This window comes from Primulina tabacum, chromosome 5, assembly GCF_025594145.1.
Source record: "Primulina tabacum isolate GXHZ01 chromosome 5, ASM2559414v2, whole genome shotgun sequence".
NCBI lineage: Eukaryota > Viridiplantae > Streptophyta > Magnoliopsida > Lamiales > Gesneriaceae > Primulina > Primulina tabacum.
The window spans coordinates 29,817,127-29,834,044 of NC_134554.1; the positions used below are offsets into that span (position 1 = coordinate 29,817,127).

At 33.0% G+C, this 16,918-nt stretch overlaps 1 long non-coding RNA gene and 1 pseudogene across 1 annotated transcript; one reads left to right on the forward strand and one right to left on the reverse strand.

Moving 5' to 3' along the window:
• The first annotated feature begins 429 nt into the window (after positions 1-429).
• Positions 430-4,728, forward strand: LOC142544964 (uncharacterized). The gene is made up of 3 exons (XR_012820168.1): positions 430-715; positions 1,303-1,354; positions 1,477-4,728. It is a non-coding gene; the product is annotated as an uncharacterized LOC142544964 (long non-coding RNA).
• Positions 4,729-5,176: 448 nt separating this feature from the next.
• On the reverse strand, positions 5,177-11,172 carry LOC142547408 (CBL-interacting serine/threonine-protein kinase 8-like; annotated as a pseudogene).
• Positions 11,173-16,918: the final 5,746 nt, after the last annotated feature.

Below are 16,918 nucleotides of genomic sequence, written 5' to 3' on the forward strand. Positions count from 1 at the left end.
TTCTTTTTTCACCAAGGCCTTTGCCATGTGCCTCTGTGAGCCCTTTTTTTGCTTTTATCCTTATATATCACGTGTGTCCATAAGAAAATACGATAGATGTATAACATATAAAAATTGATATATAAAATTTATTACAAAGTTATTTAAACTAAATAAATTAGCACATGTGAGATATCTCACATATTAAATTTACGAGACAAATCTTCGATTCGAATAAATTTATGAAAAAATATATTATTTTTATTTTAATAATATATTACTTCGTCTTTAGAAAATAGATATGTGATACCAGAGTATATATTCAAATTATTTCAGATGAATATTTTATTAGGCAATTGTCTTAACTTCATTTGCATGTTATGGGCTTAATTTAGAGGAAGATTAAGATACATAGACATCAAGAAACTTTCATTTACGAAAATATTTTTTTTTCCTGTAAACACCATATTTTTTTCCTTTTTAAAATTGTTATTTTAAATAATAATTAACAAATATATCATTAAATGGGCTTTTTTTGGCCTTTCCTATTAATTAAAATTCTGGTTATCTCCTTCTCTTTCACAACAACGCTTTCTTTTTTGTTTTTGGTTTCTCTCTTCCCATTTCAAAAATCACAGAGAAAGTTGTGCAAGATTGGCTTCCATAGCTATAGAGAACACCAGATCAGTCCTAGTCACCGACGAGCATGCCACTGGACTTTCACTTTGTCGCACAGGTTAGTTGTATTGAGAGGAGAAGTTTGTTTTCTCCAAACTTTTATCGATTCTATCATGTGATGTGCGTGTGTCTGCATATTTATCAAAAGTAGATACAATCAATTATTAAAAAAATAAAGAAAGTTGGTGTAAGAATAACTTTTACAGACCAGTGTTTCAATGCACAGTAGCAATATCAGGCTAAGAACACTATCAAATATTATACACAACCATGCATCAAACATGTTCCAGTCTCCCCTCGCCATCCTCCGACATAGACTATCTAAGTTTATTATATAATTTACTTTGATCCTATATTGCAGTACTTTATTAGATAATTTTGATTAATTGCGCCTTTCACCTTCGAATATTTGACTTTTTAATGACCTCCTCTCTCATGTCTCGCATTTGAATCTTCGAAACTGGTAATATATAGGTAATAAATGGTTATTCGATTTTTCATTTGTTTGTTTGTGGATTAATTGAAATTTAATAGGAGGTGAATTTCCTAACCCTCCAACTTGATCTTTTAATATCAAATATTTCATTCCGTCCACCAATTTTGAAGTTGATTTTTTTTCCCGATCATGATCTCCTCTCTTTGAAGCTTGTTGTTGATAGAAGAAAGAATCTCAGAGATGATTGCACAAAAGATTTGGGTATGTTCATTTATTTTATGAAAAATATTTATTTTTCATATTGCTCTATAAATTACAAGAATTTCAACATAATTGACTATTTAATTAATTGATATTACTAGATGTCTGGATCTTTTTTTCAGGTTAATCTTCAATCTCAACAATCAGAAGAGAAATATTTTAGCAAATTTACTATACATTCCAAATATCAAAAAGTAAGTGAATTTATATTAGATTGCTTGAATGAGCAGGACATGCACTTCATGGTTGAAAAAACACAATTTGACAATCTGATTAAGTATGCTGCAGATTATAATTTATCTAGTCAAATTTTATAGTTTATAGTGATGAGACAAGTGTATGTAATAGATGGTGATGAAATGTGGTTTGTTGTGAATGATAAACCAATTAGGTTTTCTAGACTGGAGTATGCATTGATAACATGGTTGGGTTGTTTTGATATTTTTCCTGAAGAAGTACTAGAAGTTTCAGACTTTTGTGGTAGACATTTTGCAAGGTAGTAATAAAGTATCTGTAACGAAGTTGAAGGATTTGAAAAGTATGGATGAGTTGTTGATTAAATAGAGAGAGAAGATGGCTTGTTTGTACTTCGTCTGTGGTGTACTATGGCCTATAGCGCCAGTTAAGAATCCTCAAGTTGATAAAAATGTTTTTAGCTTGATTGGCGATTTTGATGTTTTTACTGAGTACTCTTGGGGTATGTTCATTTATTTTATGAAAAATATTTAATTTTCATATTGCTCTATAAATTTCAAGAATTTCAACATAATTGAGTATTTAATTAATTGATATTACTAGATGTCTGGATCTTTTTTTACTTCAATCTCAACAATCAGAAGAGAAATATTTTAGCAAATTTACTATACATTCCAAATATAAAAAAGTAAGAGAAATTATATTAGATTGCTTGAATGAGCAGGACATGGACTTCAATGATTAAGTATGTTGCAGATTATAATTTATCTAGTCAAATTTTATGGTTTATTAGTGATGAGACAAGTGTATGTAATAGATGATGATGAAATGTGGTTTGTTGTGAATGATAAACCAATTAGGTTTTCTAGACTGGAGTATGCATTGATAACATGGTTGGATTGTTTTGATAATTTTCCTGAAGAAGTACTAGAAGTTTCAGACTTTTGTGGTAGACATTTTCAAGGTAGTAATAAAGTATCTGTAACGAAGTTGAAGGATTTGAAAAGTATGGATGAGTTGTTGAGTATAGAGAGAGAAAGAAGATGGCTTGTTTGTACTTCGTCTGTGATGTACTATGGCCTATAGCGCCAGTTAAGAATCCTCAAGTTGATAAAAATGTTTTTAGCTTGATTGGCGATTTTGATGTTTTTAATGAGTACTCTTGGGGTACAATAGCTTTCAAAAGAGTTGTTTGTGATTTGAAATATGATTTAAAGAAAAAAGAAGTTGTATTGAGCGAAAAAGCAGAAAAATGTAAGTCTTCGAACAGTGGAACTCGTGATATGATTGGGTTAATCTATCTGCTACAGGTAAGTACATATTTTTGCAATTTTCCATATGTTTAGAATATGGTTGATTATATGTGTTCTTATAATGAAGTAGAGCCTAAGTTGTGAGAGACCACAAAAGTCACGATTTCCTCGAAAATCATACAAATGTAAAAGATTTCCAACAATGGTAAAAAATATATGTAATACAACCACTCCATTAGTAGATGATGGACCACTCAACCAGCACAATATCACAGACCACTAAATAGTGGTACACCAACTAAAAGATGTCGGCCACAACTGGCAAAGCAAATTACATGTCTGAAATCCGAATTTCAAATCTACCAAGACTTCTATACATATCAGGACAGTAGGAAGATGAAGACATCATTCAATCTTTTTATTTTTCTTTCAAAAAAAATTGTAATGATTTCAATTTATGTGTGTTGTAATTCCAGCTACGATAAGTAGTTATACACGTTTATTCCCCTCTACAGGAGGTTACTATGTAATAATAATATGTTATATATTTGAATAAAAGAAACAAGTCTTACTACCCCTCTCATGTATTATTTCAAAATTAAACTTTGTTAGGATTGATTAATATGGGTAAAGTGTTTAGAAGGGGGTTGAATAAACACTTCGGCCTTTTGAAATCTTTTTCAAATATGAAGCAGTCCTTTGATAAACTGATCCTGAAATCATTTGTGTCTATATCGATCAGTTAACTAATAATATTGCGGAAATAAACTGAAGGATAGATTGAATATTTTGGTTAGGATATCGTAATAACTGAATGAATAAAAATGATGCATACGAGGATTTTTATGGATGTTCAGAGATTTCAGCTATTCCTACGTCACCCCTTCTATATCAAGAATAGGTTTTCACTAAAAGACTTTGACTAATTACAATGAACTGTAATAATCAACTTCAGTTTGGACTTAAACACTGTCAAACTGAAACTCTTAGTTTCTCTTACAAAACTTATCAATTGAAAACTGAATAGCTCGAATGATTAGCCTAAATGCTACAAATATATCAATGAATTGTGAGTTAATGATTGAGATTTGCAAACTGAATAGAAACTTGAAGATATATTGTAACTGACTGAAAAATGGATTGATCTTTGTAGTTCGTTACTGACTGTTGTTTTTCACTTGCTTCACTAACTTCTTCATGAACGAACTTCTCAGATATTTATAATCTTTGATCCCAACGGTCATATTGAATGCATTAATTAATGATATCCGTTGAGTCGTCTTTTAGTCCATATAGACAACCTTTTTCTGACAGAGGTACGAGTATCAGACTGTTCTGCTTCGTCTGTTTTGTTTTGGCACGGAGTGTCAGTTTTTCTGCTGAGATTCAAATTACAGCTGATGACGTGGCTAACTGATCAGGAGTCAAATTGGTCGACTGAGTAGTTCAGCCGGTCTATATCGGTTCTAACTGATCTCCTTCTAGTTTGATTGTACTGATATCAGTTCTATTATTCAGTTATGCTATATCAGTTTACATTCAGTTCTGCTCTTCAGTTCTTTATTCATTTGATTTATCAATTCGAGACTTACTGACATTTATGAGAAGTTCAGTTTATTTACTTCAGTTCTTGGTCTGTTTTAGTTCGATAAGTCTCCTTCAGTTCTGATATCAGTTGCGTTCTCTCAGTTCAGTTACTGGTTCAGTTCAGGTCTTCTGTTTGGTTACTGGTCAGTTTGTCAAACTCTGAAACTTATAAATTCTAACTAACTTTTTACTGTACAACCTGAGGTAGAAAACGATACATTGTTGTGCTAAGTACCGTTGAAGATATCCATATCAGGAACCATCTGTTGCGACTTGCGTGGTTAGGCTGAGGAGCAGTTTGTAAAACTCGATGAATTCAACCCGACGACATTTCGATCAAAAAAGGTAAAATATAATTTATTTTACTAATATTCATGATATATAGGTTGTAAACATTGTATAGACCTATGCATTTGAGCAGACTCAATAGTTATAACAACACAACATACAGAAAAGAGAACTCAAGAGTGATTTTGAAAATTTTCAAATAAAATTGAAAACTTAAACTAATTTTTAAGGAAATGGAACAAGGTTTAGATGAAACTAGTGTTTGAAAATTTGTTTGAAATTTGTCCTTCTTTAACGTGTCCATAAAATAATTTATATTTAATCAACTAAATAAGTAGCATACACATGACCTCTTAATCGATTATACACAGTAATATGTCGATCAAATCATAAATCCAATTGTAACAATTTATCGATTGAAAATCATTCATTAATAGAATTTATATGATTTCAAAATTACACACACACATATACATGTATCATAATGTAGAATAAAGCATACGATGGGCAAAATAGTAAAACAGTAAACAGATCCATGTTCTAAACATCAACTCAGCTTAACAATGTATGGCCTCTACAACAAAATGAATGAAGTTGATCGAAAACAGAAAAATGCAGACACTCGCTTGATCCCACAAATATCACAATTTTCGTCGACTCATAGTCTGAGTCGTCCTTGATTTGCATGTTTCATTGGGTAGAGTCCAGATAATATCATCAAGATTGCTGCAGAATTTCTTGTAGAACTGCAGAACAAAAAATTTCATCTTCTGCTATCCATTTCATCCTACTGACAAAAAATGCAAGTGATGAGATAAGCAAATAACACCTTGAGATATTCATCAGCTTCTCCAGCGGCTTTCTGAATGTCAACCATGATAAATGTGGGAGCTATTTGAAATATCTGAGGAAATATCCACGGTGAAACAAAAATATCAGGAAAACAACCTGCGTAATATGAAACTCATATAGAACATAGAACATCTGATTTCGAAAAACCAGATTCTAGAAATTTTAATCGTGAAACTGTTAATTCATTGGAGATGATCAAGAAACACGAAAACTAAATGATTTTTAATGGCAAATTTGCTTTCAAGGGATTCAAAAAAAGAGCAAGAATTCCCATGGTGGTCAAGTGATGAGAATGAATGAGTAACGTCACCTCCATAATTGCTGAGAAATGTGAGGTCCTGTTTGCTGAAAGGCCTTCTACTCTCATCTATAACAGAATAGTTTGAAGCTCGATCCACGAAAGCGAGAAAATCGAGTTTTAGGGGGAAAATGAAAGTAAAAAAGTGTACCTTTGTAGATATACCTTATAGTTGCGTATATGGGTCTTAAAGCCCATTGATTATGCAACAACTTCCATACTTGACAAAACAACCTTAGCCTACTTTTGTGAAACAAATCGAGTCTGATGCTGAAGTGACTCCTGATCAAGGCAAGCAAGATATGAAAATGGTATAATAGTAGTGACATATTTAGTGAATGCCGAATGGTAAAACTTGCGGAAAATAATTGTGCTCCAAAGTGAAACATAACTGCCATTAAAATACACAACAAATCGCTGCACTTTCTTTTGGAATTTCATCTATATGACTGAAAATTCACATTGTACTTGATAAGCAGCATTTCAAGAAATGCAGTTTATGTTAGAAACTATAATAACAGTCTGTTTTCTAGAGTTCTCATCCATATTTTAATTTTCATTTATTAAATTTTTAAATAGTTTAATTATATACAAATAGAAAATATATTACAAAACAGGGCATATGCGGTTTATCCATGATAGCTATCCATGAAAAGCTCATAATACAACAATCATCTCTTCATATAAGTGAAAATACTTTGAACTAAATCCGTGAAAATTTTCCTTCAACTAAATCACAATAAAGTTACATAAAAAGTATCATAACTCTAATAATAGCATGTTAGGTTAGGTTTCATAATATGTTGTTTAATTTCTAGCATAAATCTTCTTTAGCAACTCAAAAAACAACAATACCTAACAAACCTGGAAAACATTTCCAGAAACATTTGAAAAAGGCTCACAAAATTTAAGAGTTGAAACTAGTAGAAAGAACAACCAAACATTGCCGGATATTTTACCTTCCTGCGGTCGAACAATGATGCCAAGTTTAATCCTTGCGACAGAATAATCATATCAAATGCATTGAGAGCAAGAGGCCCCATATCCTCTTGACTTTGTTGCTCGGTAGGCAATTCTTCCTACAGAACAAGATATTGTCGCTCTTGAGAAATAAATAAAACAGACAGAAATATCAAAGATAATATTACTTGTGAATTTTACTAAGCAAAGCACTATACATTCATAGAAGGATAATTATGTCTGGGGCAAATAAAAAGCCATGATTTAAAACATCATTCATTAAATCACACATCAACAACCATCTCGAGTCCTTACTCCGTATTACATGTTTAATGTGCCATGACTATACTTTCTGGCCTCATTCTGCAAACTGGATAAATCTTTTGTTACACGGAGTTTTATTTAAAGTAGGAAGACTATTTTCACTCTCTGAACATACAAAAAGATGTTAACTAATTAATAATAAAATAAAAAAAGGATGGGTATTTATGAAACCTTTTAAGTACTTTTTACAATCTACGAATCATGGCAACGTGGTCAAGCTTAAGAATACTATTATAACTGTGTTGTTTTGTGGGTCACTTGAACATGAACAGCAAATCTAAACCTTGTGATTGGGCTTGTAACTAAAATCAAGATCATTATTGAAAACTGTTTGTTATGTTTAGTAAAACGCTCATGAATCATTAACATTTAATGCTGGAATAAAAGAAAACAAGGGATCTGTCCCACCATCACTCAAAGAAGGCAAATAAGTACTAACGGCGCTAATTTCATTCTAAAGAGGCTACCATGTATAATCTTTTTTTGAGCATATTTTATCATATAAGCCAATAAATTGTAAACAAGTATCATCATAAGGAGATCTTTTAGGTTAATTTTGGTTGCTTGGATGGGATTGGATTATAATTCCATCAAATGTCTTGTTGCAATTTTATGTACTGATAATTTCTCACACATCAATCAAATCATTAATCATTTATCTCACATCAACTGAATCATTAACTACAAAATTATAATATTACCCGTCATCTATTTATTTATTTATTTTTACTAATTACTGAAAATGATAAAAATTTAATTACATCATCTTATATCAAATTTAACCATTCAAACCAAACAAATTATTATTTATTCAATTATATTCCACATCCCAATATAATTTATCTATATAACCCTGTCAAATCTCATCAATTCAACTATATGGACCCTTAGTGTTTCAAAACAAATATCTACAACACAAAATAGCAGCCCAAGCCTAAAATGCTTCTCAACAGCCAAGTTATTTTTGCATACAGCTACAGCATTTAGAATAATTTCCTGCAGTTGCAGAAACAAAGCGAAAGAACCGCTGACCTCTGGATCATCAAAAGCTGCATCAACATCATCTAAATTAATGTCTTCAATTTCAGGAAGTTTGACTGGAATATAGTTCCTTTTAAACCACTCATCATTTCGGATCTCTTCAATTCGAATCCGCTGCACAAATTATTCACACAAGGAAATGAAGAGATCAGTGCTGACCAAATGTACTTTCTTCAGATTCACAAAGAACAAAGTACATATTAATGGTTATTGATGAACAAACACTTGCATGTTTCGTGCACTTCATATGTAGAAAAGCTCGGTAGCTTTATAAATACAGAGAAATACACAAGTTCAACCGTAGGAATCTTAGCAGCTATATTTTATTTTGTAACCTCATCTTTTTACCGAAAGTCTCAGTTTCCCAGCAAAATGATAGATTAAACCTATAACAACACCTCAATATGTCCCATGTGAAGTTGCATATGGATCATAACATTAACAACATGAGCATTTATCAAGGAAAAGACTTCGAATTAAGAATAAATAGCAAGGGGGCCACAAGAATCTTAACACCAAAACTCAATTCAATGTGCTGTGATAAATAAATATAACTTCGAAAGCAGAAAACACTCACTGTTTCAGGATTCGGGTCTAAAATTCGATGGATCAAGGACCTCGCTCCAACTGGGAACCAGGATGGACAAGAAAACTCTGCTTTCTCAATCTGAATAAAGTATTTAGAAAAGTTATAATAGAAATATATTATGTAGCATTAGACATTCCTACACACAACAAATATTTAAATCCCCCGTATGTCATGCATGGTATCTTTTGTATAATTATGACCTCCACAATAAGAGTAAACTATATAGACATGATAATTAATAAAGTCCACATCACATTATGGCTAGATACCTTGCCATAAAGTGTTGTAAGATCGATCTCATCAAATGGCAGATACCCTGCCATCAGAACATATAGGATCACACCACATGACCATGTATCCGCACAAGCACCATTATAACCCCTATGACTAAGAACCTGTAACACAAACACCAATATAAAACATAAATGATTCTCAATATTTGATAGTTAATTGAATCAGGAAAAAAAACCTCAATCAATAACCTCTGGCGCAACATAATTAGGTGTACCGCAGGTTGTCCGGAGAAGGTCGACTCCCTGTGAAAAACATTGTCATCAGCACCATTTATTTAATTTTCATGTGTTCAACTTTACTCATTTTACAGATAATAATTATCAAAGATCTCACTTCTGCAGGTAATGCGCTGAGCCCAAAATCAGATATTTTAAGATTTCCTTGTGAATTTAGTAATAGATTTTCAGGCTGCAAGCAAGTAACATGGAAGTGAATTCTCAGTTCAATGAATAACTCTAAGATTTCTTTTATACAAGTCCATGAACACCTTCAAGTCTCTGTGATAGACTCCCTTGCTGTGGCAATAATCCACGCCATCAATGAGCTGCTGGAAGTATCTTCGAGATTCAGATTCACTGAGCCGCCCATGGTGAACCTAGATCATAGATTTTGTATAAAATTTATCACACGACCACATAATGTTCCAGAAGCAATTGCTCTCAAAGTGAAATGTACCTAGTTAAATGGACTCACAATTTTATCAAACAATTCACCACCAGTGATAAATTCCAAGATGATGTAAATCTTTGTGTGGCTTGCTATGACCTAATAGGAATAAATTTCAGTTAATTATACCAATCAGCGAGAAACTATCCAACAAAAGAACATAAAAGATTCTGGTTCCAATCTCCTTAGAAAACAACTTAAATCTTATACTCTGGATTCTGAGTCATGCCTCGTGTAAACGAACAACATGAGGATGTCTAACACGCTTCATTATAGATATCTCTCTCTTTATCTGCAAGACGAGAATGACAATCTGGTTAATCATAAATTTCAGATCGGCTAACTGCAATACTTTTAGGGGCATCCAAAGCAAAAATAGCATAACTCCAGTCTGTGCACTAAATTCTATATAAAGTTATCAACTCCGGAAATTAAACATATGGACAACTTTGGCGAGAATCCTGAAAATCTCCGATTCATGAAATTATTACCTAATTTTGCAGGTTAAAACTTCAAATTCTAAGAAATTCTCAACCCTCGGCAATTTGATATACACCAAAAGAAACAAAAAATAACCAGAAAGGGAATCATAAACAATTAAAGAAACACTAAATCAGTCTAAACTTCTCCTCCATTTAGCTCATAGTAACTGCGACAATTCCTTTCTTATCAGTCCAAAACTCCAGAGAACTTCAAAAAGCCAAAAAAAAAAACAAAGATACTGGAAAGCACCCAGTTCCTTCCTGAATCCAACCAAAACAAGTTCAACAAACACAAATCTAATGAACAAAAAATATAAAAAAAATCCCGAAGAGTAAAAAAAAGCCGACCTGATCAACCATCTAGTGTTTGATGATGGTGGAGCGATCGAGCACTTTCATGGCCACGCTTTCTCCAGTCTCTGTATTCTGAGCAAACCGCACTTTTGCAAACGGCCCTTCTCCAATTGTCCTTCCCACCTCATACTTCCCAACTTTTCTTATCACCATTTTCACCTTCTTCAATCGCTCTAAGTTTTCACCATTTATTTCTCAAAAGGAAAATATATTTTTCTGGTATAATTTGGGTCTCTGATGACTTCATTGTTGATTGCTAGTGTAAATTTCGATCAATTCCCAGAAAATTCGCTCATAAAAATAAAGAGAATTTCCAAAGTGGGTTCAGAAATCGGAAGAGAGAACTAATTATAGAATAAAATAAAGTAAAGCAGTTCAAAATGGAGATGGCGATTGATACTGGGCCTCCATTCAGCAATGAGTGGAAAAATGATTTACTATCGCGATCAATTCGGCAAAAGAAAATTCTCCTTTCGTTATTCTTGTGGTAATTTTTATAAATTCCAAATGGAAGGATGGCGGTGAGCTTAACGTTCAGTGTAAAATCGGCGGTCCGCCGTAATATTGGGCGGCGCGCAGGGTGGCGTATTTTGGAGTAGAACCCGTACCTACACAGCACCTAACAGCTGTGTTAAATTGTCTTTTGAACGAGGTGCAATCAAGTTATATAATATTCAATTTAACTGGTAAATATAAATATGGTAAATAAAAGAACATGAACATAAAAATATTAAATAAATCTTTTTAAAACAGATATTGATATCTGTAAGAAGTTGATATTGAAGTTAGTTTTCAGAAGGTAGCCTACATAAGATTCACAAATAAACTGTCTCATATGTCAATATTGTGAGACATATTTTTAATCTGATTATATTTATAAAAAAATATTACTTTTTATTGTAAATATGGATCATTCAACATGTCTCACAGAATAATTCATGGGATTCATCTATCAATAGAAAGAATTGTAGATCTTGATTAGTTTGAATTTGATTTTTGAAGAGTAAGATCACTTTATTGTTATATAATAATTAGTGCAAAGGGAATAGAGCAACAACCGATTGAAAAAAGTCAATAAGTTGATTATATTGTTAAAAGTAAAAATTTACGGTAAAAAGTAAAAATCTCAAACTCAAAATATATTAAACTACACATTTTATAAAATTTTCTCTCTATTCGATTGTATTTTTCTTCACAAATTGAGAGATTTTTTTATAGAATTTCTTTGGAATCCAAAAATAAATAAATCATTACATACATCATCATACACTAATTTTTAATATTTACAACTCTTATTTTCAACATTCAAATATTTCAACTCTAATTTTTCGACACTCCCCCTTGTGATGATGATCATGATACAATGATTGTCTTCATTACGTGTTTTTATACTGTCTCGTTAAAAATTTTACTAGGAAAAAGCCATTGTGATAAAAATCATAGTAAGGAAAAAAGAGTGCAGTCACGTAAACTCCCCCTCATGTTAATACGAACGATTATTCATAAATTTCGTAGATTGTAGAACCCGAAAAATCAGATTACGTATAAGCTATACATAATTGCTATTATTTAAATTAAAAATGATTTTTATGCATTCTGTTTAATTCCTTTCAAAGTGTGTTAAGTTATGATTATTTATTTTAATCGCAAGAGTTTAGTTTTATCTTTTCGGATCAATACGCGAGGGCGGACTGGAGTTTGAAAAATTGAGATAAGATTAATAATAAGAAAATATCCCTAAATTTAAATTAAGTCAAGGAATAATTTATTTTAATGAGAAAGAAGGTTTTTAAGATTTATTTAAATTAATTGGATATAAGTTATTAAATAAGTTCTTTTATGTTCAATATTTAATTAAAAGCCTAAATTAGAATGTGTATTCAATTGGGATAAATTAATCTAAACCTAATATATTCAAGAAATTAAAACCTAACATTTTAATAATAAATTGTTAGCCCAAGCCATGCCATGCAAGATTGCTATCCTAAATTAAATTGTTAATTCACTAAAATACATATTGAGTGTTTAAAGCTTTAGAAATTTAAAATACCTTGCATTTAGACCACAATTTCGGCCATCACCTAACTCATCAAAACCATGATTTACGTGTAGCATGAAGGAAAGGAGATATTTGAATTGCCAATCAAACTCATCACTTGTACCTTCTATCTTAATGTATTGCATGACTCATTATTCATCTTGGTAACCTTCCCCTTCATTACTTAACATTTCCTCCACCCCCCACCTTCGTGAATAACAAAGAAACTAGCAGCTTGAATCGTGAGTAGCAGCTAGAAAATAAGAGAGAAAAGAAAATACAACTCTGTCTCCGCCGCATCGTGTTCGTCGTATTGATTTGTTTCTTTCAAAACCGATTTTCAGGCATGTATATATCGATTTTTTCTCTTCAATCAAGTCCTATAGATATTTTTACGCATTATACATTCATGGTTTAAGCAACAAACGAAATATGACAGCAAAAGACACAAGAATTCTGCACAGCCCCCTTGGCCATTTGCGTTGCACCTCACAGTTTGAGTTGTTTTTGTTGGTTACAGGAAGTTGCTCGGTCCCAGGCACCCAAGGCTGCATCTAGGCATGTACTAGGGTGGGTTAGAGTCATGTTGGTTTATTGGTTCAAGCCCATGCACTTGAGACAAATACTTGACAGCAACTTCTCCCATAGTTGCAAGTTTGAGTCACGATTTCTGTGTTTGATTGTCTAAGGAGAGTGTTCGGATTGTGGTTGGTCTAAGGCCTGTAACCATGGTTAGAACCCTCCCTTAGCATGTCTAGGACGTGACCAAGACAACCTTTCAAGGCTTGGTTCACGAGTACATCAAAATTTTAAAATAACCATACAAGTGCCCCTCGATTTTTCTTGTTCTGGTGTGGGTGAGTGAAGCTTCGGCTTCTTGGGGTTTGGGTGGATCTTGGTTGGCTTCTAGCCCTTAGCCATGGTTCACACAATACCTCATGATGTCTAGATCAAGCCATGGTCGATCATTTGAACATTGGAATGATATAAGACAACAAATAAAGCAACACACCCCACGGCGTGCAGCATGGTTCTCGGGTGGGAGCTTAGTGGTGTCCTAGGTGTTTGCATGAAATGTGGTTGGCCAATTGCCCTTAGCCATGGTTTGAGCCACCCCTTAGAATGTTGGTAAGAGACTCTGGTCGGTGGTTCAAGCCCCAATAGCCATTAGTTTTTTAAACAAGGAAAAGCAAGTGCAGCTGCTGTCACGCACTTTGACAGCAGCATCGCTTCGGTTCAGGAGGCTCGTTTGAGTTCTTGGTTGGCTTTTAGCCTCTGGCCTTGGACTGAACAGTACCTCAATGAGTTAGGAAGGTCGTTTTTTTGGCCGTGTGTGATTTGGTTAAGTTTAGAGGTCGTACGAGAATTTACGATGCAATGTGCCAAAGTGACTCTCGAAAGAGCGTTTCAAGATTTTGGCCTCCATTCACTAATTTTCGTGGATTACAATTTTTAGGGTTATTATTTCATCATGTTAAGTGAATTTTAATCATGACTAAACGATGGTTCGATGTTGGTTCGGGTTGGTACGGAGTCATGGTTAGAAATTAAGTTGTTGGTCTCGTTGGCCCCGTTTTTGGTTCGATTACGAAGTTGTTCTCAAGATAAAAATATTTGCATGTGTCTCATGTTAGAATTAGGTCGCAGCAAGCCTGGGAACGATCCAACTCATTCGGTAAAAGCAGGGTTATAATTATATTACGTGCATAAAATATAAAATGTTTATTTTGAGATATATGTGATATGTCTTGTGTCCACCTCACGCTTATGGGATCTCCACCCGGTGACTTACGACCGGTTTATATTTATGTATGGGTACAGACATCCAGTCCAAGGGCTGTGGTGATCTATACCACCCAGTATACTGTGGTTTAGTCTGATCAGACGTTCATGTTATGTTACGGGCCACTTGCGTTGAAACATTATCTCTACCAGAAAAATCTCATTATGATATTTTATGACAGAGCTCTATCGAGCAAATTTTTTACGTATGATTTTTAGATATGCACGTATTTATAATTACTCATGACACGATTTTCACCTTACGCTTTACGATACGATATTTTTACGTTACACGAAATTTTATGATATATTTACTTTTTATTCACGGTATATGCATGTTGAGTCTTTAGACTCACTAAACTTGATTGTTGTAGGTACTGATGAGGTCGAGACCGAGGGCGGGAACCAGTGAGCTAGCTTGGGTCAGCAGTAGTAGGAACCCGAGGACCTCATGTTTCAGTTTATTCACCTTTTTATGTTCAAACTCAGTTTTATTATGTTGAATTATTTTTAAGTTGTTGAGTTGAAAAACAATATTTACTTCCACTGTTATTTTAAAAATTTAATCCATTTATCAGTTTATTCGATGAATGATGCATGTTATTTATTGAAAGAGAAAAATTTTAAATAATTCCGCAAAATTACGAATACGAAATACGGGCCTCTACATAGATTGCGCATCCCAATATTATATATATGCTTTCTTAATATTGTCGTAGGAAGTGCTTTTGTGAAGAGATCTGATGAGTTTTTACTTGATTGAATGTAACGAATATCAATATCTTTATTCTTTTCAAGTTCTTGGGTGAATGCGAAGAATTTAGGGAGAATATTTTTAATTATATCGTTTTTTATATATCACTCTTTCATTTGAGCAATACATGCAGCATTATCTTCGTATAGTATCATAGACTTCTTGTCAAATGATAATCCACATGAGATTTGGATATGTTCGGTAATTGATTTTAGCCACACACATTCACGACTTGCTTCATGTAGTGCAATAATGTCGACATGATTTGATGAAGTTGTTACGAGTATTTGTTTCTGTGAACGCCGAGAAATTGCATTGCCTCCACGAGTAAATACATATCCGATTTGGGAACGTGCCTTGTGTGGATCAGATAAGTACCCAGCATCAGCATAACCAATTATACTTTGATTGGTATCTTTTAAGTACAAAAGTCCCAAGTATGTCGTTTCTCGTAGATAACAGAATATATGTTTAATTCCGTTCCAGTGTCTCTTTGTTGGATATGAGCTAAATCTTGCCAGTAAATTTATAGCAAAAGATATATCAGGTCTTGTACAATTTTCAAGATACATAAGGGCACCGATAATACTTAGATATGGTACTTCTGGAACAAGAATAACTTTATAATCTTCAAATGGACGGAATGGATCCTTTTCTATTTTTAATGACTAACAATCATTGGAGTACTTAAAGGATTTGATTTATTCATATTAAAACATTTAAGAACATTTTCTGTATAATTTGACTGGTGAAAAAATATTCCACAATATTTTTGTTCAATTTTCAAACACAGACAATATTTTGTTTTTCCAAGGCTCTTCATTTCAAATTCTTACTTCAAGTACGACACAACTTCTTAAATTTTCTTAATCGTTCCAATGATGTTTAAATCATCAACATATACATCAATAATTACGCATCCGAATGTTGTTTTTCTAATGAAAACGCAATGTCATATTGAATTGTTTACATATCCATTTTTCATTAAGTGTTCACTTAGCCGATTATACCACATTCGGTCGGATTGCTTTAACCCATATAATGATTTTTGCAATTTCACAGAATAACATTCTCGAGGTTTTGAATTTTGTGCTTCAGGCATCTTAAATCCTTCAGAGATTTTCATATATATATATATATATATATATTACTATCGAGTGATTCGTATAAGTAAACTGTGACAACATCCATAAGACACATTTCTAAATTTTCAGATATCGCCAAACTAATCAAATACCGAAACGTAATTGCATCCATAACAGGAGAATCCGTTTCTTCATAATCAATTCCAAGCCTTTAAGAAAAATCTTGTGCAACAAATCGAGGTTTATATCTTACTATTTCATTTTTCTCATTTCGCTTTCGAATAAAGACCTATTTGTACCCAACAGGTTTTACACCTTCAGGCGTAAGGATTATAGGCCTAAAAACGTTACCATTGGGATTGAGAAAGAGTTTAGAGGGGGGGTAAACAAACTCTTTGAAAATATTTGCTTTTTAAGATTCTGTTTTCAACCGTTTTGAGGCGGTTGAAAATTCTTCTCAAACTGTTAGAAATGTGAACCACTGTTGGGTGCGGAAAACAATTCACAATTTCCAATGATAGCTTAAAATAGTTGGCAGGCTTATCAACAAAATATAGCTAGAAAAGTAAGTGTTTGCAAGAAATAAAACACAAGGTTTTTTATGGATGTTCGGAGATTGAAAACTCCTACGTCACCTCTTCTTCCTCTTTAGGAAGGATTCCACTAAAATACTTTGGCTTTACAAAACTCTTTGCAACAGCCCACTCCAATCAGGACTTATC